Raw genomic sequence first — 26,500 nt, 5'->3', positions numbered from 1 at the left:
TTATATTTTTACCTTGTGCATTTTATTGCTGCGTTACAAAAGCTATCTTTATATTAATATGATTTTAAAGAAAAAACAGATAAAAATGCTTGTTAAGACTATTTTTCTCTACTTCTATTTTTTTTACTGTTCTTATTTTTATCATATGACATAAGCTGGGGATAAGTTAAGTTTCCTTTTTTCAGCTTGACTGCCAATAAGTAAATAAATGATGTAAAAAAACTTCTAATTCATGCTCTACTGTATGCTTAGAAATACATGTGACTTCATTTCACGGAGCTCTCAGTTGGGAAAAAAATCCAGAAAATTATTACTAGGAGCAAATTTCGTATCGCGGGTGTCAAAAATATTTCTGACATTAACTGTCAAACTTTGAAGATTTTTTTTTATTAAAGTTTCAAAGATTTTTTTTCATGGTATTGGAAGGTTGCATTTCGGATTTTTTTTTCTTTTTTAATTTGCGGATTTTTTGCTTTAAATTTGACACCCATGTTGCTGCTTGTATTGTTACTAGGCCTAGACTCTGTATATACTCTGCCATGCCTCTATACAACGTGATCCAAGCAAAGAGGGGGATGAAAGGGAAGTAGAGCGGAGGGGCATGACTGTCTTACCAAGAAAAAGGGCAATTGAAAGGGGAGTGGGGTATGTTAATTATAAATAAGGCTGACAGCACCCATAAGTAGCGAAGCACATAAAGTCATGGTTGGACAAATGGAAAAATCATATTATAGTTTAAAGATAGATAATATTAATCACAAAGTTCTTTTTATTAAAAAATATTTTGTCTTTTGTAGCTTGAACTATCATTGGTAAAGGAAATCTTTACGAACAGTCAGTCTATCTTAAAAATCATCCGAGAAACTCATACTTCCCCCAGAGGACAAACTGAAAATTTTTATAGAGTAGCTTCGTCACTAAAAAAGGGGGGATGGAAGGTGAAAGGGTCTTCTGTCAGAAAAACGGAGGGGATACACTACGGGGGTGGTGGGGGGGGGGGGTATAATACAGGGTGGGAGGAGAAAAACCCATAAATCTTTCACTGCCAGGCATGATCACTGTGCGCCAATATACAAAGCATGGATCTTAAGGGATAAGACAATGGATGATAATTTGATGTATATCCCCAAGGATAATAAACAAAATAATCCGTTTTTTAGATTTATTTGTTTAAACTATGCTTATTTGAACCAATCAATTGAGATTTTGAAAAGTACCCAAATTAATGAGAAAATGTAATTTAAAACTTTGGGTGCTAGCATAATTTATAGTCCGATGTCCCCTTCCTCCCTGGTACAAACGTCATTCAAAGACAGCGATATTAATAATTTTTCAAAAAATATTTATGAGTTGTTTAAAAAATATGCAGCCTTATCTTTGTATAAGTTATTGCTTTTGTTAATTTTTATTATATATATGTAGCTTGCCGCAGAGTGAAACCAAATAGAAAATATAGATGAAATTGGGGGGTGTCTATATATTTTGCGGTGGTGCCATTATAATATGGGGGTAGCCTGAAGTGGGAGAGGGGTGGGGGGGAGGCGGAGCCGTGAAATAGAATTCGTATATAATATTTGTACTTATTTATGCTCTCTCTCTAGCTGGTGGTGGGTGCAGGGTTTCTCTTCCACCAGAGTTTAGGGGTCACTTAACCATTAACCTAACCTAATGTACTCATTTAGATTTTCTGAAGGGGTAAAAAATCTGGATCAAATTTGAAATAGAACCCTTTCCACTGTTTACAATTTTTGTAAAACCCCATAATCTTATATTGTCCGGAATAACTATTTTTCCTTCAACTTTTCTGTTGTTTAAAAATGATAGTTTGATTTGTAAGACATAAAGTTTCTGTCGTTTTAAAAATAAATTTGAAGGCAATATAGGCTTACTATTTGTCCAACCTGTAGAAGTAAATCCATGCTCCAAAAAAAACAGTTTGTCATTTTACTAAGGAAAATGCAGTTGAAATATTTTCATAACCTTTTAAAATGCATCTACTACATAGCAACTGATCAATTTCATAACGATTAAAAAAATGCTCATATGTTTCTTTTTGATAATGAGTTCTTTTGAAAAAAATTTAATATTAATCACTCTAGAAGAATTATGTATTATTATGTAGATTTAAGAACTATTAGAATCAGAGAGAGAGAGAAGGAGGGGGGACAATTAACTGTTTATTACAATAGTCCCATAAGTTTTATTTTAAAGTTTTCTTATTTGTTTGCTTAACAACTTTGTGGACTTCAATGATTTTGATTGGTTGCTTTTTTAAATTGAGTTTCCAAACGTTACAACTAAATATCTTAATCTACAAAATCGGTAATTTTGTGGATTATCATTGGAAATGTACATTAATTTATCCCTGTGTTAGAATGCAGCTAAAATAAATGATAAATTTTGTCTTGTTAAAATGTAGCCATACTCATGACAACATGTCTTTTCATTTTGACAGTGTTGCTACAAAAACGCAAGATTATTTTTACCGCATTTTTAATTTTTCTAAAATAGTCATATCTTTGCAGTTATTTTGCTGTATTTTTCTTGCCTTTAGAACAGAATTATTGTCTTCAAAAACATTTTATTAGTGGTAGAAAAATATTCTTTGTATTTTTGTAGCAAAGTCTTTTTTTGTATGAAAATTATTAAGTTGCTAAAAAGTTAGATTTGAAAACTGTTGTCAAACGAAAGACTTTTAATAAGTGTTGGATTATTTCAACATTAATAAAAAAAGCAATTAAGAATATTATGATCCTTTTAAAAATTAAATATACTATGCCTTAAATGAATGTTTTTTTTCGATACCTCATTAATTTTTAATGTAGTTTTGCATTCTATTTTTAATTTTTTTTTTTTAAATTACAACTACTGAATTATATTAATTAAGCGGAAAAGGTTTATGGGGGAAAAAGTGTAATAATATTTTTGCTGCCATTTCCCCCTCCCCTACTTACGGACTGGTTGGCAGCAGTATAGCCAAACAGGAAGGAAGGGGACAATGGGATGTTTATTACACTAGTCCACAAAGTTTTAATAACGTTTTTTTTTATTCGTTGGCCTAACAACTTTAGGACTATTAATGAATTTTTATCGGTTGATGCATTAAGTTGAGTGTTCAAATTTCAATCTACAGAAGGGCTAATTTTGTGTGTCATTATTGTGGGATGTACATCAATTTATCGGCCACTATCTTATCCCTTAAGATCCGTGACGGGCAGGCCATGGCATGATGAATATCACTTTTCAAAGGAAATATCTGCCACTTCTAGACACTTGGTAAAAAAAAACTGAACCAGCCTACACATGAAATCTTATTAAAATGTTTTGGCGACACTATATCAGACGCCATAAACTCTCTATTGTCAATAGCGTAGCTGCTGTACAACTACCTTCGTTTATTCGTAAGTACTATATCTTCCACTTGCAAAAGCTTAAGGTTTTTTAATAACATATTCTAGTCCGTAAACATGTTTTCATATTGTTGTTAATGTGCTAATTACGACCATAATTTTATTGCAACTCGACTTTTATTTAAAGTTTGTTGCTACGCTACTTTTAAACATAAATGTCATTGTTTTTCTTGACAGATATTGAAAACGCCAACCTAGCGTGCTGTCAAGTAGCTTGATTCAAACTTTTGTCATTCAATGACACTTTTTTTGTATTAAATAAAATAGTAAGGTTGTTTTTGATTATCGCGTCAATTACTCCCTACTGAACCGATTGAGTTCTTCATTTTTTGGAAGCTACAAATAGGACCTGGAAAATTTAAAAATCCTTTTTGTGCTGTTTTAATTTAGTACCTAAGGATTTCTGCCAAATTAAATCCAATAAAAAGGATAATTATGACTCTTTATGACCCTAATCAATTGAGTATTTTTTTATTGATATACTCGCGACATCATGACGCAAATAGTCCTTGTACAATGTACAACATGTATGGTTATCTACATAAGTACAGCAGCAATAACAATTGAAATTAATATTATATTGGCAACAAGTAACCAATTTTCCCTAAAGAGTAGAGCCCAATCGGTTCAGCGGTTACCGAGATCTTAAGCTTCAGACGGACAGACATCAAGCTACTGTATAGTTTAGATAACAGTAGACCTATTACTATAAAACTAGTGTCTTAACCCATTAGCCACTAGAAAAGATTGGTTGATGTCAGAAAAATGGTGAACTGAAATTAGTTTCCGAATGTGAACACATTTTCCTAGGTGTTTCCCAATCCTATCTCAATATTTGCTACTAGCTTAAAAACCTTCAAACTTCCAAAAAAAAAATCAAAATTTGAAAAATTAAAACTTTGAATGTATAATGTATAAATCGTTAATACATTCAAATTTTTTTTTTTTTTGAAGTTTTAAGGTTTTTTAGCTAGTAGCAAATATTGAGATAGGATTGGGAAACACCTAGGAAAATGTGTTCACATTCGGAAACTAATTTCAGTTCACCAGAAAAATAGCCTAAAGCTATCCCAAGACATTTAAAAAGCCCCCCCCCCCCCCCACCCACTAAAAAATACAACCCATCTGTACCAATAATTTCTGAGATCATAAGCTTTAGACAAAAAAAAACCCTACTATTTTATATTATAGGATGACAAAAAGTACATGGGAAGTAGCTATGTTTTTAAACAAGTGCTGAAATATAATACAAGTATATATGTATGTTGTAAACACTGTAGTTACTAAGGGAGGAGGAATAATAACTGTTCTATCTAAATAACTGATACAAAAAAAATAATTTTCACATGATTTTAAAAATTCAAGTTTAGAAAATTATTATTTTTAATCAGTTAACCCCTTTTTGTTGCTTTTAAAAGTGTAGCTACTCTATAACTGGGGCTTTTCAAACAGACATTTCCTAACCAACTTGTGTAATGGCAGATTTCAAACATGTCATACTCAGTGATTTATTGACAAAAGTCAAAACCTGCTAAATACGACTTTTTTTTTGGAATAATTGTCTATCTAAATAAAATCTCTCCTTTTTTAAACAGTAAATACTGCGAAGTATTTATATTTATCTACGTATTTTTCTTAGAATTGTGCTAATTCTACTAATCGCATCATAAGATTTTCCTTTATGTAAAAACCAGGGCTGGATAGGACAATTAAATTTAAATTCAATTTGCGATCTTTTCCACAATGTTGGGGGACAAAGTCACTCAAAAATCAGCCACGTGATGTCATAAAAATAAGGGATTATCCATCTCTTTTTTGGGGGTTTTCTTTCCCACTTATCCTCTCATCTCCTTCATTTTTATGACGTCACTTGGCTGATTTTTGAGTGATTTTGTCCCCCTACCCTACAATATTTTTTATAAGACACATTTTTATTGGCCATAGTTCTATCCCTGTAGGAAAACACATGTCACGGTCTATTTGTGTTCTTTTTGTATTTTCTTTTTCAATTTCCATCAGGTCCCCCATACATAGTATGTCATCTTAATGCCAGTTTTCCTTAAAAATATTTATACAAAACTGCAAATTTTCACTAAAAGATTGGCATTTAAATCATTATTATAATATTGTTCCTATAAATTAATGAACAGCCCCAATGATGATACACAAAATTACCCCTTCTTAAGATTTCAATTATAAGCTTACACACTCACTTAACCAACAAATCAAAAAATTTTTTTAAAGTTCCAAAAGTTGTTAACCCAATAAATAAAGAAAAAAACATTATTGTAGTATTTTGGAGACTATCGTAATAAACAGCCAATGTCCCCTCCCTCCCTGTCAATTGGTCAAAAAGTCATAATTGGTCATTAAACTGAATTTTATTTAGCGATCTGCTGGAAAATATTTTCTCCGCGGTTTTGGGGGAATGTCTTGAAGTCAATTCAAATTCGTCAGATTTCTTGCAATTAAATGCTTCAGGATTTATTTCAAATTTTAGAATTCCTACGTTTATTAAGATTTTTCTGTGTCTCCGTGACTTTGGGAGCCAGGGACATATCACCCGAAGAAAACCTGTTTTGCTTATTATTAAAAAACTATGGTATTTTGAACAAAATGTATTGTTTTCTGTGGGTTTTTGTGTTAACTTTGTAATTAAAAATCAAATTTTTATTTTATGTTATATTCTGTCTTAATTAGGCTGTTTATTCCACTAGTCCCCAAAGTATTATGTCTTCTTATCCTTTGGCTTAACAACTTTGGGGACTTTTATTGAATTTTGATTGGTTGTTTCATTCATTTGTGTGTTTATAATGTGATCTACAGAAGGGGTAATTTTGTGTAAATTTATTGGGGATTTACATTAATTTATCGGCCATAGTCTTATCCCTTTAGATCCCTGAGGTAAAGAATCTTTGGATATAAGTAAAATGTAACAAGAATGACCGCATCCTTGGCGTAGCAACCATGCATGTCAAAAGATCTTAAGATAATACTATCCTATTCTTTCATAGGAGAAAGTCTTTCAATAAAGCTTAATTGTTTTCATTTATATAAATTAAAGATAATCTTTTATCATAAAGATGCGCAATTTTGACATTAATGCAACCATATGAGGTCGACAAACTTAAGTAATTAAACTTGTATATACTGCTTTCTGAATATTATAAAATTAGATTCAAAGTCATATCTAAAAGTAGCGCTGATTCTCTTTAAATAGAGTATTATGGCCATTTCTTTCCTTATTTAGGATAAAAAAATGCTATACACTTTTATTTTTTCCCCCACCTTGTTGAGTTATTTATGTATATTTATAATCATGTTAATAACATGTTTCCTATGCATCCTCAAAACTGTTCCTTTCAGCTTGGAAACAAGCCAAAAATACTTTGTCATTACATTTTTTTTGTTGAAAAATAATTTCATTGGACAAAAAATATGTATAACAAGTTGTCTATTTTTTGCAATTATCACGTTGTGGACATTTCAGTCATTTTTTTTCATCACGACCCGATTTTTGTAGAAAATAAAGTCATTTAATTATATAATTGAATTTTAAACTGTAAGCTTGTTTCAAATATCAACATTTGGTATTAATTTTAGTTGCAAAGCTACTCGACAAGTTGGTCCTTTCTGTACGTTTGTCAACGTGTTTGGAACAAAAAAATTACATAAGATGCTTCACGCTTTACTCCCTCAATGATGATACACAAATTTAGCCCTTCTGGAGATTACAATTAGTGGCTGAAAAGTTTGGACACTCAACTAAATAAGTCAATCATTCTAAATTTTATAAAAGTCCCAAAGGTTTTTAAGCCATCGAATAAAACATTTTTTTAAGATTTAGGGGACTAGTGTAATAAACAGTCCTATGTCCCCTCCCTACCCGTTAATAGTACCTAAAGTTACAAAATAATCTTAAATTTGATCACTTGCTGAGCTAATTTGTGGATGTTATTGTCCTCGTTTTATTTTAAAGATAATAACTAGACCTAAAAGTCTAGAATTGATGCAGATTTTGATTAAATTTTGGTGCAAAAATTTCTATTAATATCTAATTTTATCCAATTTACATAACTTGAGTTTTAATGAAGTATTTTTAGCTAATTTGGTTCAAACACAGAGAATTGAAATCCAAAGAAAAACTTATATAAAAATAAAACTTTAGTTTAATAAATGAAAAAACATATTTGTTCTTATTTTCAAAAGAATAAAAATATATTTTTCTGAGTTACTTACCCTTACTGGTTTAGAGGCCAAACACAAATGACGTACATTTTACACTAATCCCCAAAGTTTTATAATAACTTTTTCTTATTCGTTTGCTAAACAACATTTGGGACAAAAGTGAATTTTGATTGTTTGGTTTATCAAGTTGGAGTTTCAAATGTTTCAACCAGACGTACAGCAAAAAAAGATGGGACGATGGGCTATTTATAATAATAACTTTTTCTTATTCCTTTGCTAAACAACATTTGGGACAAAAGTGGATTTTGATTGGTAGGTTTATCAAGTTGGGTTTCCAATGTTTTAACCAGAAATTTTAATCTACAGTGTATTATCATTGGGGATGTACATTAATTTATCACCAATTGCCTTATCCCTTCAGATCACTAAACGTACAGATGATGTACAGGCTTATTTAAAGATAAGCTACGCTACCAAAAAATGCGGAAATAAACTGCAGAGATAAGGAGAAAATAGAACAAATATTGATTTATCCATTATCTATCTATCCATCTAATTATTTATCTATCTATCTATTTATCTGTTATCTATCCATGGCACGTGTCATTTTACCACGTATACTTGTTAATACATGGACAGGTATATTGCACTTGAAGTTCTACTAATTTGCCTCTAATTTTTCCACCATTTAAGAGTATTAAATCATTACAAACAACATAGTCTGAAAAATAATACATTTTGTCCAAATTATATTTTTTAAATTATTAAATAACGTAGCTGCACTAAGTGTCTCAAAATATTAGCCTTGTAACGTCATAAAAATGAGGGATTATCCATCTCTTTCTTAGTGGTTTCCTTTCCCACTTCTCCTCTGATCTCCTTCATTTTATGACGTCACATGGCTGATTTGACCAGCTACCTAAATACCAATTTTTACCAATGTATTTCTCTTTTCTCTGAATCTTTTTAGGTCAATCTTTTTGGTATGAGAGATTTCTTTGGCTAAAATGATAATGTTTTGGCATAATATCTAGTGGATACATGGAGAGATCAATGATGATAAATTTCGCTCCCCTTAATTTTATTTTAGCGTTTAAAGGGAAGAAATGGTGTAGATCTTTTTCTTCACCGCCCTGTAAATTGTCAGGGATGGAGGGGACATTGGGTTGTTTAATACACTAGTCTCCAAAGTTTTATAATAACGTTTCTTTATCATTTGGCTCAACAACTTTGGGGACTATTTAGGTTAAGTGTTCAAACGTTTTAACCACTAATTGTTATCTACAGAAGGGGTATGTGAATCATCATTTAGATGTCCATCAATTTATCGGCCACTATCCCTGGAAAATTGTACTATATAGTCTAGATTAATGTAAAAGCAAGCCTTTTTGTTTGTTTGTACCTTATATACTTAAAAATATTTATAGATCTAGTTGTTTCACATTCTTCTAAATAGCGCAGCTACTCTTTAATCTGTCCGTCTGTCTGTACGTCCGTCTGACTGTCTCATAGTCATTAAGATAAACAAAAGTTTTCATATATAATTCAAATTAATATTTGGCATTAATTGTCAAAAAAACAAGAGTATTATGGCCTAACAAAATATTTTATCGACAAAAGTCGGAGTCGACACATAACCTAACCTAACCTTTTTTAAATCAGGTTTTATAAATGCCTAACCCCTGAAACGGGGTCTTATTTGTATATTCAAATTCTTACCTAACCTTTATAGAAATACTTAATTTACTATTTTAGACACTCCAGCGTTTGTCCACTTTTACGTTTGTCACTCCTGCATTCGTCCTGGAACCTGTATTAAATGTTATACCTTAAAACTGTTATTGGTACGCTACTTACGTATGGAAATGATTGCCCTTGTTAAGTAAAAAGCGATGATGTTGTTAAGTTGATTGCACAGACTAATCCTAAATACATTGTTTATGTACAAGAAAAATTGTGTCCATCGCAATAATACTAAGATAAACATGAAGTCCTCAATGTTTTATAATAACGTTATCATATTTGTTGGCTAAATAACTTCTCAGATTTCATTAAATTTTGATTGGTCGATTCATTAAGATTAGCATCTAAACGTTTCAATCAGTAATTGTAATCTACATTACATTTTGTGTACTATCATTGGGGATGTACATCAATTTAACGGCCTTTGTCTGATCCCTTTGGATCCCTTTTGCAGAACATTTAAAGGCAAATTAGTGTTCTTAGGGTTACACTTCTGGAGGCCATTAGAATTTTACAAGTTATAAAAGACGTACAGACCCAGCTGTAGATGGGCTGCGCTGCTGTGAAATTGTAAATACACAGCAAACATTTGTTGTAACATTAATGTTAATTAGGCCTCGACGCAAATAAATGCCAAAAAATGGAGCAAGATTTGTTTTATGGGAGCAGGGATGAAGGAATTGCTGTTTTAATCTAATAGAACAATTCCTATACAATATTAAAAGGTATCATAACCTTAAATTGAAAATAAAATTGTAAGAACAGTAGTTTTTCTTGTTTGAATCTGTTCTTTAATCTTTAATATAAGAATGAGGGAATATTAAATTAGCGTTCATTGCCCAATCCCTGTAAAAGTATTTCATGTGGGAAGAAAACAATTAAACACAAATAAATTTATTTATTTTTTAAAAGTTTTGCTCAAATGACCCAAAAACACAAATGAAACATAATTTCACCTTTAATACGAATATTACTTTGTCAAACTTTTTATCTTTTGTCATATCGACATAGGTCTACAATTATCTACGGCTCGGTAATCGAAGGGCAAAAAATAGCTTGAAACCAAGACTTAAAACTTAAAATAAAATAGCCTAAAATATCCAGGAACTATGTGAAGCTTTCCAAAAATATAAAACTAGTTAGTAGTTATCTTAGAAATCTTAAACTTCAGATAAATCTTACTACTTACTTACTACTTTATATAATGGGATAGCATTAAAGGTTGCACTAATACCGTCGATGTAAAATGATTAACTTAAGACCATATAAAAACATGTTAAACAGACGTTATGTATGGCTAATTTCTGTAGTCGACTTTGTTTGTCAGCCCAAACGCCACCAAGCCTAACAGGAATATAATTTGAAGGCTGGAGGAAATATTTGATTTATTATTTTTTTTTACGTGTGTCTGTTTCTGGTGACCAAAAATGCGACAACGCCCTCTAATTTGTGGCGTAAAATATTATGGACAAAAATTCCATATTTTTAGTTTGTTCAATTTGTCCTGTGCAGTTTTTAGAAGGCGTAGCGCAGCTACTCTATAACTAATGTGTTTGTCTGTACATCCAATGATTTGATTGCAACGTCACAGTCTCTCAAGGTCCTGTGCATCTATTACTTTATATGTAGTACATACTCTCTTATTAGATTCATTATCATTGCTGTATAATGGTTTACTGTCCTTTATTAATTACTTTATTATTATTGCTGTTTTAATGGAAATAAACCGTTCTTGTTTATATCTGTTGTGTAAATCATCACCTAGAGTTTTAATCAAAAAATTAACAGATTAGACTGGTAGGTGTTCGATTTTAAGTTTCATAAAACTAAACTTTTTGATAAATATATGTTGTTCAGTTGTTTTAGAGATCTTACTAAACAATCAAATGCATACTTTATTTGAACTTTTGAAAAATTTATTTTTTTCTATAAACATTTTTATTTTGAAAGGTCGGGTACATGTTTGGGAATTGAGTTTGATATCAGATTTCAGTACAAATCCATTCAAGTTTGTTTTACAGCATTTGATAACTTTGCAGGGAGGGAGGGGACAGTGGACTGGAGATTACCATGGTACCCAAAGTTTTATTGTAACGCTGTATCATTCTTTGGCTGAAAACTTTGGACACTTTAGAAAAAGCTTGATACTTTTCAGTAATTATTTTTTAACAATTAAAAAGGCTGTTGCTTTATCATTATTGGAGACGTACACCAATTTATTATCCAATGTCTTATCCCTTAAGATCCCTGATATTTTGTGTGTGTGTGTGAGTATTTGTTTGTGTATTGATTTAGGGGGTGGATATCTTTTAAATAAAATCTGAAATCTGGTCAGCTTTAAAAATGTTTACTGTTTATACTCCAAAATGTTTATATATAAAAATATTTTAACATTTTAAAACTAGGTAAAATAAATAAATCAATATGGATTATTTTTATATTTATACCAGAAATTCTATTTAAAAAGTAATTGATTTCTATATTAAACCAAATATTAAAGCTTATTCATGAAAAAAATAAATTATTTTTATAATTTATTTGTGATTAAATATTGTTGCTAGCTTATCAAAACTTTCACTTTAGAAAAAGGGTTTAAAACTATTTGGAAGTGAAATAGGTTATTGTTCGCAATTGATATTTACTTTGTTATCAAATTTCCATGGGTTTACTCACAAAAACGCGCAATAAAATTATTTCTAATAGAATAAGTTTAATTGCATATAAATCTTAATCTTAAATGTCAATAGCTATTAAAATTCTTGTATAATCTTTTCAAATAGGTTTTTGAAATGAACTTTTGATAAATTAAAATTGGTTAATCTCTTTTTTTGTGAGTTAACCCTCTACTTGAACAAAGGCAGTCTGTCTCATCTCTCTCTTTCTCTCTCTCTTTTCAGAGGAAAGAGACGTCTGAAATAACATTTTTACTGTCTATAAAAAATAATAGTTGAGCTCACGCGGTGGCCCCGCAATGCAAAAAAAAATATATGTTACAAATAATTTTAATTTTTGAAAATGTTTATAAAGCATATAAAAAATGACGTCATACAATACAAATGACGTCATACAATACAAATGACAAATAATAGGCCATACATAGACTAAATGACCAATGGCACGCCAGTATACATTTTAATTATCTAATGGTAGGCCAGAAAAGCGTCATTTTCATAGGCACTATAAAAAGCTTTTTTTGATATAATTAGAAAATCTGAATTTTTGCGGAATTTTTAAATTATTATTCAAAGATTTTACGGGAACGCCTGACGAGCAATCTTTCGTAGTTTCTTCTGCCTTTTTTGCGGTCCAATAAATTACCAGAAATTGCCTAAAAGGGTTTTAATGGCAAGGCAACAAAATTGAGGCAGCTAGCAGACCCATGGATGGTTCTTTAATATACCTCCCCCCCCCCCCACCCCAATCTTTCCTTATTGCCAATTTTTAAAGAACCTCGCAAAATTGTTAATTTCAACAAGAATAGTAATGTATATAATTATTATGTAGCGTAGCTAATAATGAAAAAAGTAATTTTTATTCAATGTTCATAATTCGCATATTACGAAATTGTCATTGTCCTTTCCTTCCCTGAAAATGAAATCCATGACTACTAGAGGATATGACAATTGTCGATAAAATTACATACCCAATTATGGTACACAGAGTTACCCCTTCGGTAGGTTACAATTAGTGGTTTAAAATTTTAGACACTCAACTAAATGAATCAACCAATTAAAATTCATTAAAGGTTGTTATGCCAACGAATAAGAAAACGTTATTATAAGACTTTTGAGACTAGTGTAATAAACAGCCCAATGTCCCCTCCCCCCTCCCCGACTAGAACGTCAATCAATGAACATAAGAAAAAATACAAATAAACTGGAATATATACTTGGAAACTAATTAAAATTAGTAGAAATTGACAGCAGATAGACATTTAGTATTGACTACTGATTCTCAAATACACTCACACATACAAATATATCTATAATATTGATTTCAGAGATTCTTTTCAAAACAGCTAAACTTTTATTTTAGTTTTTTGCTCTATATACATTTATTTACAATATATAATCTTTAATTTTTACCATATACATAGTATTATAATATTAAACTTGACATTTATAAATTTTTTAAACGAACAAACTAATTATATTTTTTTATTATTTTAGGTATGTCATTTTTTCTACAAATGGTATTCCATTAAAGTGTGCTATAAATCTTTTTGGAGTGGTAACAACGTATGAACACTAGAATGATATTTGGGCTGACACAGAATAATAATGTTAGCAATATTTATCTTAGTTAGTCAGGGCTCGGCAGCAGCGCATCTGCTACTCTTGCAGGGCTCGGCACTATTTAGCCGCAAGGAATTTGACAATTTTAAATTTACAAATTAGCTGAATGTCTAAACCAGTTTATGATATGTCAATTCGTCAATTATGTAAAATTTTAAAGCACCAAAACGTGTTTTTTTTGGGGCTGCCGAGCCCTGGTAACTAGATCAATACTAAACCATAGCAGGGGGGGGGGGGAATTATAAATAATCAAAAGTGGGAAGAGGTATATGTGTCACAAATTTAGGGGATTTTAGGGGGGATAATGAGGTTTGGGGGGGGGGGGGGGGAATGATAGGAAAATATTCTTATTATATTGTTGAAGCGAAGCATAATGTTGTTTTATCAGATTTTGCCATAAGAATAGGTAATAAGATATCAGCAAATAGCAAAAGAGAATAGATTTAATATGATTAGTTATCTAAAACATGAATACAATAGAATTGGGTTATATTACAGTTCCCTATCATATTTTAAATTTGAAAGGTCTTTTGTAAAAAGAAAATAGGCTTAAACATGCTTGCATTAAATTTGTTTGGAAAAAGTACGTTTTTTTAATTTAGATAATATCTTTGTAAACATTATAAAAATTTGAATTTGAATAGGCAACTTATTTTCACGAGGGGGAATTTAATGAGCGTTCGCTATTTCAACACATAAAAGCTGTTTTCAGGGGTTTTTTAATACTCATTTACTCATAGAGTAAAGGGACAATGGGCAGTTTATTACACTAGTCCCCAAAGTTTTATATAAATGTTTTTTTTTATTTGTTGTGTAAACAACTTTGGGGACAAATTTAGATTTTTTGGTTTATTAAGTTGATTGTCCAAATGTTTCAACCGCTAATTGTTATCTAAAGAAAGGGTAATCTTGTGTATCGTCATTATGGATGTACATCAATTGATCGGCCATTGTCTTATCTCTGATAATGCTTACAGTTGGGTTAGGTGAGATTTTTAATCTATTTTTTGAGATTCACACTTTGAACTTTGAGGTATTTTAATATTAAAATACTCACCCAGGCTTTTGAACTTTACATTATACCTACATATTTATGTATTAGCATATTTGTATAAATTTTTTATTTTTACCACTTTCTAAAATCACTTTTTTGATAAATGTTCGGGAGCCATATGAATGGAGGGGGGGGGGGGGATTTTATCGGGACCAAATTTATGGGAGGTAAAAGGGGGCAGATAATGGAAAAATTATGCAAAACTTTTCATAGAAATTTATGTTTCGTATCTCATCCCCTTTGCCCCTAAACTGCAGGGATCTAAAGGTATAAGACAATGGACGATAAAAAATGTTCATCCCCAATGATGATACTCAAAATTACAACTGTTCTGTAGTTTACAATTAGTCGTTGAATTTAATGAACCAACCAATCAAAATTCAAAAAAAGTTACCGAAGTTGTTAGGCCAACGAATCTGAAAACGTTATTATAAAACTTTGGGGACTAGTGTAATAAACAGCCTAAAGTCCCCTCGCTCCCTGCCGAAACTTTCATTTCTCACTTGTGATTAATATCCTCCCTATCCCATACCTCCAATGTCCCCTCCCCCCCCCCCTATCATACCACCAATGCATATTTAAGAATTTAAAGTCATAATGGAATAAATCCACTTGCATATTTTTTTATGATTTATGGTTCGAGGTGTACATTCACCGCCACACATGTATTACTTTGTCAAAGCATTATAACTGCATAAAATTACTACACTACATACTAATTCCCATAGAGAGAGAGAAAAAAATGGGCTTTTTGTTACACTAGTCCCCAAAGTTTTATATTAACGTTTTCTTATTCGTTGGCTTAACAACTTTGGGGACTTTATTGAATATTGATTGGTTGGTACATTATGTTCAAACTTTGCGACCCCTAGTTTTAAGAAGGGGTAATTTTGTGTATCTTCATTGGGGATGTACATCAATTTATCGGTCATTGTCTTATCTCTTAGATCCCTGTAACACACCCCTATTTATATTGCAATTGAACTGTTTTGCGAAAATTTAACACTCTGCGTTTTGCGGTATTGAAGGCTCACCCCCCAGGTTCGTGTTTTTATACCATTAGGCTTTTAGTGCTATTTTTCGTGTGTTAGCCATGGTTTTATGGACTCCAACGTCTTTGTTAGTAGCGCAGCTACTCTGTAGTTTGAGGTTGTTTGTATGTTCGTCCAATGATCACCTGAATTTTGTTATATGTATTGACTCTAATCTTCATGTTAGTATGCTTTAATTTATTATCAAGGGTTGTAAGTTAAAATTACTGCGCTACTTATGACAATTGTCCTTGTTAATTTACATACATGCCAAGGTCCATAATATTTATACTGGAGTTGTAAATTTTTTATTTTGTCCATAATTTAATTTTATAATGATGAAAGGGAACTTTTTAAGGGGGTGTAAATGTTGGTTACTTCCATACATGTAAAGGCCAGGACTAAGAGCAGGCATTCAGAAAAGTGAAGAATCAATTAGTTGGTAATTTCAAGTCAAGGATCTAAAGGGAAAAGACAATGGCTGATAAATTTAGTACCTCTCAAATGAAGCAACATAAAATTCCCTTTTTTTGGATTACAATTAGTGGACGAAACGTTTAGACTATCCACTCGACATAATGAACCAACAAATCAAAATTAAATAAAATTCCAAAAGTTGTTGAGCCAATAAAAAAGAAAATGTTACTAAATACTTTCGGGACTAAATGTTCTCCTATCCTTGATGTGAGGGGTTTGAAGAAAATTTTTGATTGGCCATTGAAAATTGTTAAAATAATTAGTTTTGATTTTATTATTACTGGGTGATTGAACTCTATAGAGTATTTGTTATACACATTTTCAAGGTTTGAAAATTAATAGATTTATGAAAATAGTTTTGATTATGCTCTTAGCATGTACTGGCATACCGTAACCGTTTCTTCTTGAGAGAAAATGTATTTTAGCCATTTTGAAGGGATAAAAAATGGCTTTAAACAAAAGTTTTTTTAATTTTTTAATTTAGATTTCTAACAAAAAAAAAATATCCTTGATAACAACGTGTAAATAAGTAGGATAATGTGGTTAATAACTACAAGCATGTTATACATATATAATTATTTCAACATAAAAAGTTATAAAATTTAATGCTTCTTTATGATTCAAGTTACGAGTTTGAATTGTCCATTTTTGAACCACAATTACCCAGAGAGTTAGGGGACATTTCCAAGAAAAGTTTTAGCCAAACATCACAGCATATTTTACCCCTTATACAGCCTATTTTTCTGCTGTAATTTTATCTTTACAAACCTTTATGAGGACCAGCTTTTAATTCAAAATTGGCTATTTTCTCTACTTCATTGTGGTTGAAAATAATGTAACCAGCTAGATGAAGAAAAGAAAAAAACAGTAAACCCTGGCAATAGAATGTAAATAGTATTTTTTTAATTGCCGTTGCTAACTGGTTGCAGGCATGAAGGGAAGGGACATTGGGCTGTTTATCATACTAGTCTCCAAAGTTTCATAATTTTCGTTGGTTCAATAACTTTGGGGACGTGAATTGAATATTGATTGCTTGAGTATTTAAAGAGTAGCTACTACTCCACTCCATTAATAAGTTTCCTGGTAAAATAGAAGTTTCAAATTAATTTTGAACAAATGTCCTTTATTTGTAATCCATAGTTTACAGTATAGATTTAGTATACTGTGTATACATACTATACACCTGGTTAGTAGTGCCATATTTTCAAAGGAATCTCCGCATTTGTCTTTTTTTCTCCACTTTTAAAAATATTTTCATAAATAACTTGCAAATAGCTTTGCGATTAAAAACTAATAAATATGGCTAAATTTCAGCTCTGCTTTTATTTATGTCACCTAAAAAAGGAATGCCATGAAAACTGTTGGAAAGTTTGTGCATAATAGTTTTTCTTCCTATACAATACTCTTGTACCCGAGAAAAATATTTTTTTTTTGGCTAACATATGTTTTTACCAAGATATCATAATGAAAAGCAAATAATCCCCTGTAGAACCTGGAAGTTTTTTGTTGACATACAACAAAGTTTCATATAATAAAGACGGCCAAAGATTTTTTTCAACACTTTAAGCATATCTATTAAAACTAATATTTAAAAATTTAAATATGACATTATGACTATAGTCATGTTGATAAAATATCAGCAACAAAGTTTAATCTTTGACTAGGGTGGAGTTTCCCTTGCAAACATGAATCAGTGAGCCCTGCCGATTATCCTGAATATTGAAACCTAATCCTATAAGAATTTCATGTTTAACAATAAGGAATCAACATAATTGAAAAATATGGACGGGTTCTTTAGGTCATTATATTCTTTTTCAAAAATATAGTTTTCACTTTAAAAATAATGACTTTTTTTGCAAAATAAAGTTTTATGATTATTATTATGAAAGATATCATATATATAATTTTTCAAAAATTTTATAATCTTAGCTTAATAAACCCGCAAAATTTGCCCCCCCAAATACTTTCTCATCCAAGTACAAATTGAGTTTAATCCCTTTTGAAATACCCATTTGTCCTCCCATTGCTTACCCCCTTCCACTCCCCCTATAGCCGCCCTCTTTTGGATTTTTGATGAAAGGTTAACTTAACCCTACATCAGCAAGGAGATTGGGGATAGGTCAACGGACGATAAATTGAAGTACATTCCCCAATGATGATAAACAAAATTAAATGAAATGTATTGACTCAGATATCAATCAAGATTTAATGAGCAAATGAATGAGAAAAACTGTTTTTAAAATTTTGGATACCAGTAATATTAACAGTCCATTGTCTCATACCTCCCTGACTTAACCCTATATCTGGGGTAAAGTATCCCCCCCCCCCCCACAAATTAACCCACCCCTGTCACTAAGCAATATATTAAATATCCCTGGAAAATTTTTCCTTCACAGCACAGATTAATAATTTACGCAGTAACAAATCAAGACAACCGGCAAATACAGAAGTAAATACTATCCTATTAATATTAGGGATTATTTTTTTCTAGAAGGGATATGGCACATTGAGAAAATTTTTTATTAATCCAAGATATTCTTCAAAAGCATGTTCAAAAGGAACTAGGAAATACTAGTGACTACGCCCCTAGCATCTAGGGGCTTTGTATTCTAAATGGCAGAGACAGGCTAGAAAAATAGCTTAAAACCATTCCAATACTTAAATTTAAAAATGAAGTAGCCTAAAACCATCACAGGAGATATGTGAAGCTTACCAAAATCAAAGAACCAAATCGGTTCAGTGTTTATTAAGCTTCAGACAAAAAACCTTACTACTTTATATGAGAGGATTGCCTTGAAAGCTAAATTTATTATTAAAAGCATTTGTCTTTATGAGATTTGTACTTAACCCTACTCTCATAAGAGGAGGCGGGGGGGGGGGGCAAGGTGATTGTAATGCGTAATATAAATGAGGTAAGGGTGGGGTGGGGGGAACTTCCTTAAGTATAAAGCAATTTAGAAGGGGCGAGATTAGGGCATAAAAGTGTATTTTATGGGGGAGGGGGTCTTCCTCTTGTTTTCATTATTCGCACTTCATTTCCTGGAGTGGCTATAATTCAAAAGTACGAGGGGCGGGGGGGAGGTCAATTTCCTCTAGGACCAGTTTTTAACAAATGCCACTTATTGCCTTAAAACCCCCCAAACACTATACCCTTCCCAATATTATATATATTATTATTAGCAACAACAAGCCCACCCCCCAACCTTAGTTTTATGCTGTCAAAAATTACATAAATTGCTAATTTTGTATTTTTTTAAAGGTTGTCATTTTTGTGTCTAAAAGGACCAACTTTTAAAGTCATCTGCTTTTTTAATAGTCAAATTTAAATTCATGCATTTGCTTTTGTTTTATATTTTTGAGAGATCAATTTTTAAAAACTTGACAAAATTTGTTTAAAAACTAACCCTATATTACTGATTATTGCACTTCCACAATTCTATCTTGTATTATGACATGTTGTCTTATCACAGGTGTTGTAAGATTTGTTTTTTCCTCTGACCACCTACCCACCTTCCACCACCCAATCATGTCTTTCAAATTCATAGATTAGATTGATTAGAAGGTGCTAAAAATTTAACAGTTTAATCTAAAATTTGATTTGTCTTTCAAAAAATATGATAAGATCGATATCATTTCTGCTTAAATTACAAATGAAATCAAATTTCATAAAAAAAATAAGTGTTGCTTTAAACCTTACTAAATTAGAAGAGAGGGCTAGGGGACAATGGGCTGTTTATTAAACTAGTCCTCAAAGTTTTATAATAACATATTCTTAATCGTTGCTTTAACAACTTTGGCGACTTTCATGGAATTTTGATTGGTTGGTTCATGAAGTTGAGTGTTTAAACGTTTCAACCAGTAATTGTAAATTTTGTGTATCGTCATTGGGGATGTACATTAATTTATCAACCATTGTCTTATTCCTTTAGGTCCTTGCTAAATTATGGCTTGCTCTGGCATTTTTTCCTGGTGTAAGAAAGCAGCAACCTGACCCCGTAGTTATAGTTGACCATAGTTTTCCCTTAGTTTTACACGGTTCATAAAATTTGGAAGGCATTTTTAGAGGCATGTTAAGTGTTATTTAGGGCACGTGATATATTCATCATGTTTTTAGTAGCGAAGCTACTCTAAAACTTAAATATACCCAGGGATCTGAAGGGATAAGACAATAACCAATAAAATTATATTACAATTAGTGGTTAAAAGGTTTGGACATTAAATTTCATGAACCAACCAATCAAAATTCCTCAAAATCCTTAAAGTTCTTAAACCAACGAATAAGAAATCGTTACTTTAAGACTAGTGTAATAAACAGCTATGTCTCCTCCTTAACTGGATATAACAGTACATATAAGAAAATGTCTAAGACGAAATTTTCTTAAAATTGAATTAGCAACGAAATGACACTTTTAAACTGTCTACTTTTTTACTGTATGTGTCCTATTGTTGCTGTGCTACTTACGGACAATATTGCCCTTGTTCATATAAACTTTACTAGTAAACATAATATTTACATCTTGTTTGTGCCTTTCTAAAGCTTGCAGTACAGGCTAGGCAAATTTTAGATTATCAAATATAAGGATCAATACTTTCATATAAAGGTGGCATTATTGTAGATCAAGGAAAGTTAAATAAAGAAGACATTATTCTATATCAAATGAAATTTAAGTAAATTTTAGAATATTTCAGTAAAATTAGAGTGAAATCATTACTTATACATATACTTTGATATATAATTTGACAGATAGGTAATCAATGTAAAAATATGAATTCCTAAAAATGTATTTTATGATCATTGACTTTTTATAAGTTTTTTTTATTATTATAATATAATATTCTGATCTTTACATTATGCATAATTACTAAATTACGTTTAACTATTAGGTAAAATAGGCTAAAGCATGTCCAAGGATAATGAGAGTTAGGTACACAAATGTTTTGGTACGTTCAAATCTTTTTTAATATCTGAATATTTATATTTGATCGCTTAAAAAGTATTAGCTCAAAGATTCTTAATTTCACATGGCATTTTAATAACTAAGATAAAGATTTAAAAGATTGATGTTTGTACATATGCTATCAAAACACAAAAATGATTTATTTACCTAACCTAGTAAAGTGTATATTCTAGTAAAAAACCTGTCTGTAACTCGTAAATAGTCGTCTGTCTGGCACATAGAGTAATTTTACTCACAATTTTATGAATAAATTATTAAATAATTCAGCTAAATATTTTTTAAAAACTTTTAGTACCTAGTCATTAAAAATTAATAAAAATTTGATCAATATTAAAATAATACAAAAATATGAATTACTCTGAATTAATTATTTTAATTTAGATTTTGTATTTTTATGAGAAATGTCATAATTAAAGGATCATATTTTTAGTCAAAATATTAAGTTACTATCTTATAAATTATCAGATTTGTATCAATTACTTGTGAAACTTTCTTTTAAAAAATGAAATATTGTAATATTTAAAAATAATAAGTGTTCTATGTAATCGTGGCCAGCGCGATAGCTAGACGATTTAAAAAGAAGGAACGGGTTAAAAAAAAACTGACCATATTTTGTGTCTCACAATCCTTGCCTCGACCTTTTCAGGCAACTAGAAGCTCCTAAATCTAGTTTACCCCAATTTTATGACATTCATATGTTGCCAACCTGTCTTCCCTGCCCTAACTAAACTTTTTTTTTTGCATAAATTAATCCCAAGATTAAGTCACAAAGCAGGTTTTTTTTTGGAAAGAAAAAAAACTTGCATACAATGGATTTTACCAGGGATCTGTGGCCGCTAATATTTACGGCAGCTAAGCTTGAGCTGCCGAATTGGCGGCTGTGGTTAGATATATAGTAGTTTGCCTTGCTCCTTCTGGCTGCTAAATTAGTAACTATATATGGCTGCTTATCCAAAAAATACACTTATTCTTTTTAACTGGACAACATTTAGCTTGATTACCTTTATCTTGTTTTAGCTCATTGAAGATTATTTGTAAATGAAGTGGAACATTTTAGATTCTTTTTTTCTACACATTTTCCTCATTTTCAAACAGATTTAGTTCATTTATTAACAATTTATAGACAAATGTATTGATCTATGTTTTAGTTTAAATATAATGAATTTAGCTTATATAAAATCATTTAGAAATATCATTTTGAAACTTCCCTGAAAAGGATATCAGTTCTGCTCTCTCCGAGATCTTTATAGACATATATTCTATTGATTGATATAACAGATAAATAAAATAATCTCCCATCTTATTTTGTATCTTAAAGAAATTGAAATTTTCTTGAGTCTTAATTTTTTCTTGTCTGCAAAATATTCTAATGGGGGAAAAATTAAATGATGCATATACATTTTTAGTTAGATTGAAAGATTTTGGGTGAAAAGTTATGTTTTTCCTTATAAATTCTCCCCTGACAAGCTCAAGGCAAAAACAGATAATATAAAAGGTACAAAACAAATAGGTCAACTTTTTCCTTTTTTTTTCAATATTGAGACATTCTCTTATTTTCTTAGCTTTAGATATTTAATTTTATATCTATTTACATTTAACAGTTAGGGAGTTGAATCCATTTTTATAGAAGCAGAAATATAATCTATGATTATGGTTTGGACCCTCTAAAACTGTAATCTACCCTTCCACTTTCCCCTCTCTTGGTAAAGATATCTTCAACGCCGATACGATTTTTGAAATATAAGATTCCACTTTTGTCTCTCTTGTTGAAGATATCTTCACCAAGAGAGGCAAAAGTGGAATCTTAAATTTCAAAAATCGTATTGGCGTTGAAGATATCTTCACCAAGAGAGGGGAAAGTGAAATCTTATATTTCAAAAATCGTATCGGCGTTGAAGATATCTTCACCAAAAGAAGGGAAAGTAAAATCTTACATTTCAAAAATCGTATCGGCGTTGAAGATATCTTCACCAAGAGAGGGGAAAGTGGAAAGGTAGATTACAGTTTTAGAGGGTCCAAACCATAATCATAGATTATATTTCTGCTTCTATAAAAATGGATTCAACTCCCTAACTGTTTAAATATTTATTCCAATACGAAATAATATACAAACATAGTTAAAACATAATAATAATTTTTTATATCTATGAAAGCTTATTTTGCTATTTTCTTTCCAAATAGACTAATAAATTGTATACAGTACACCCCCTCCTATACACAATTTTTCCCGGGTTTGGGGAATTTTTTGGCCATAAACATAATTCTTTATCATATTTTTGAGTTGAGAAATGAGGCAATATAGATATGATATTTGATGTTTTAAGAGGGAAAACTGCCAGGGTTATATCTAAAACTTCATTTCCTTTTCTTTTCTATTTTTAATTATTTGGAGATATCTTTTTATCATTATGGACTTTGTTCTTAATTATTAAGTTTTATTTTCTTAAAGTTGTACATAATGATAGTTATAAGGACAAAGGCATGATAATACATGTATGATTGTATGTAGTTAAGTTAGTATACCTAAGACAAACTTATAAATATCACACTTGGAAAACCATGCTCCCTTATACACACACACACAGTAACACTCATAATGACAGCTGCTTCTTTTTGACAGCTTTGACAGTTGAGCAGCTGATCCAAGTGTACTGACAACTCTCACACACACGCCAACACACACACACCAGCCAACACTTTGACAGTTGAACAAAGAACTATTTCATCTTGAATTATACCCTAAAGATTCAACTTAAACCTAAAGTAACTTAATATCCATAGTCGATTTTTAATTTAAAACACAAGTATCATACCCAAATTTCTTTAGTTTATATTGATTTTTGCTGTAATATTAATTTTATCTTGTATAAAAAGACAGCTGGGAATTGACAACGTGAAAAGAAGCATGGCTATAACAGCTGATCTAACAGCGTGGGTTCTGCCCAGGGCTAACAACTTTTTAATGTCAAAATTAATTTTTGTTTAAAAAAATATCTTTTCCAGTTTAAGTCCTTACATATAAGAAAAGTATATTTTTAGAAATATGAAATATTGAAAAAGAAAAATTTCTATGAAATTTGTAGTAACTCTGTTCTTATGCTCTTGACAGCTGCAAGTGTTCTCTTTTAGCTGCGCCACAACAGCTAATTCTCTCTCACGGGGCAAATCAGCAGCACAATGGGCTCAAACTCAAATTTTAACACAAAAATCTATGTCAAGAATGAAATTTTCATATAAATTTATTTTATCATTTTTATTCTAGATGATAAATGTGTTTTATTCAACACAAGAAATATCAAATATACAAGTTTAAAAGATAACAAAGTTAAAAAATATTGTGAATTAAAAAGTAAAATGAAAGTTCTTTGATTGTACCAATGTGGTAGCTTTTATCATAGTCATAACAGCTTACTCCCCCTTCACATCCCATTTAATTTACCCCACCTCTCCTATATCCTTCCACCCCTCTCCCTTTTTATTTCCCCCAACTTATTCCTTTTTCCCCTGTGAGCTCTTACCTTTTCTAAAACTAATGGCCTTTACACCCCCCCCCCCCTCTTGAGTTGTTCCTCCTTGACAAGCCTCACTTTTTTTCTGAGATAGGGTTCTTACTTACTTCTCATATAAAAGAATTGTACCACGGTAGCCCTTCTTCTTATAAAACCATTAAGCTAGTCCTTTAATTTATTTACCCAGCTAAAAATAACTATTTTCCCTAATTTTTGTTCAACCAACTTCCTTTTAAGTACAAAATTACAGCTATTATGCTGTTCAATTTGTCTTTTTATAGGGAACTAAAGAACCTTTTTTTATACAGCTTTTTAAGTAGCATAAGAAGGAAACATTTCTGCATTTATAGGTGTATTTATCTCAAAATTAGGTATACCTAAATCTAAATAGATCAACCAGCAATAAGGTAACCAATAATAACTACAGCTTACTTATTTGAAGTCTAACAATTAAATTTGAATCCTGAAATATATATTATGATTGAAAAATTCATAGCATTCCATTGTCTTTGGCGCAAGGGGTATTCAAATAAATTCTTTTCAAATTCCGACATTTGAACCCTCTGTATTACATACATATTAAATCAATCTGAATTCTGAATGTATTAAAAGTGTGTTTGTATGTGTAATTAAACTAAAAATGTGTACAGTATTCCTAAAATATGTCAAATATATCCATGTAATATTTCACAATCTTAGGAAGCTATTACAGATTGGGGGAAAGATACAGGGAGAGAGGGGACATTAGGCTGTTTGTTACACTAGTCCCCAAAGTTTTATAATACTGTTTTCTTGGCAACTTTGGGGACTTGTATTGAATTTTGTGGTTAGTTTATTAAAATTGAGTGTACAAGCGTTCGAATCACTATTTGTAATCTACAGAATGGGTAATTTTGTGCATCATCATAGGAGATATACATCAATTAATCGGTCATTGTCTTATCCCTTTAGATCCCTGGTAGAGATAGCTAAGAAATAAATAGAATGATAGATTTTGTGTGGAAATTACGCATTAGAATTACAACATATCTGTCAGCAATATATATATAATTCAACATTCATTCCTTTTTAAAATAAGCGCCCCTACCAAATAGGAGCTCTGTTTTCTTGGGAGTAAAAAGAAAGAAAAATAGCCTAAAACCAAACTTAGAAATTATAATTAAGTAGCATAAAACATCCGATGACCTATTTTAATCTTTTCTGAAATGGAAAACTTAAATCATTCAGGAGTTATTAAACTCTTAAGCTACGGACAAAAAAACTTACTACTTTATATAAAAGACAAGACGATAACTTCTAATTATAGCAAAGATAACTAATAAACTAACAAAATCTACAAAAAATAAATTTGAACAAAATAATATATATTTATATGAAACATGAATTATAATTTATTTATTAAGATTTATTTCATGATTTTATAAATTGCTATGTTGCTTTTTTAACCTTATCTATCATGCCAAGGCGTGCGTGTGTATGTGTGTGTGTGTGCGTTTGCGCCAGTTTTTAGCAAGGAAAATGTGCAGAATAGTGTGAGCCTAGCAACAATCTCTCTCTTTCCCTCTCTGCGCAGTTTGCAAAATAATAATTCGCAAAATTTAGCACGGCTGCAAAAAAACATAAACGCCTTTTTTACACATTTTTACAAAGCATTTTATGGTAGATAAAACTTAAATATAATGTAATCAAAATAAAAGCAATTTTGAATTATACACAATGAAAGCTCTAAACTGTATATTTTAATTATTTCTATAATATAATTTCTATAATATACTTGTAATTTATATTAAGTAACCTTATACTAATTACTTATGAATTATTAAGACTATAATTGT

The 26,500-nt window shown here is 30.7% G+C and overlaps 1 protein-coding gene across 1 annotated transcript in view; it reads left to right on the top strand.

Annotated features, from left to right (window-relative positions):
• LOC145335064 (max dimerization protein 4-like) overlaps nt 1-26,500 on the top strand; it is a 48,751-nt gene that overhangs the window by 15,634 nt on the left and 6,617 nt on the right. The gene's annotated exons all lie outside the window — the stretch shown is intronic.

This window comes from Acartia tonsa, chromosome 13, assembly GCF_053477335.1.
Source record: "Acartia tonsa isolate MP-2025a chromosome 13, ASM5347733v1, whole genome shotgun sequence".
Classification (NCBI taxonomy): Eukaryota; Metazoa; Arthropoda; class Copepoda; order Calanoida; family Acartiidae; genus Acartia; species Acartia tonsa.
This window is presented reverse-complemented; position numbering and strand designations above follow the sequence as displayed.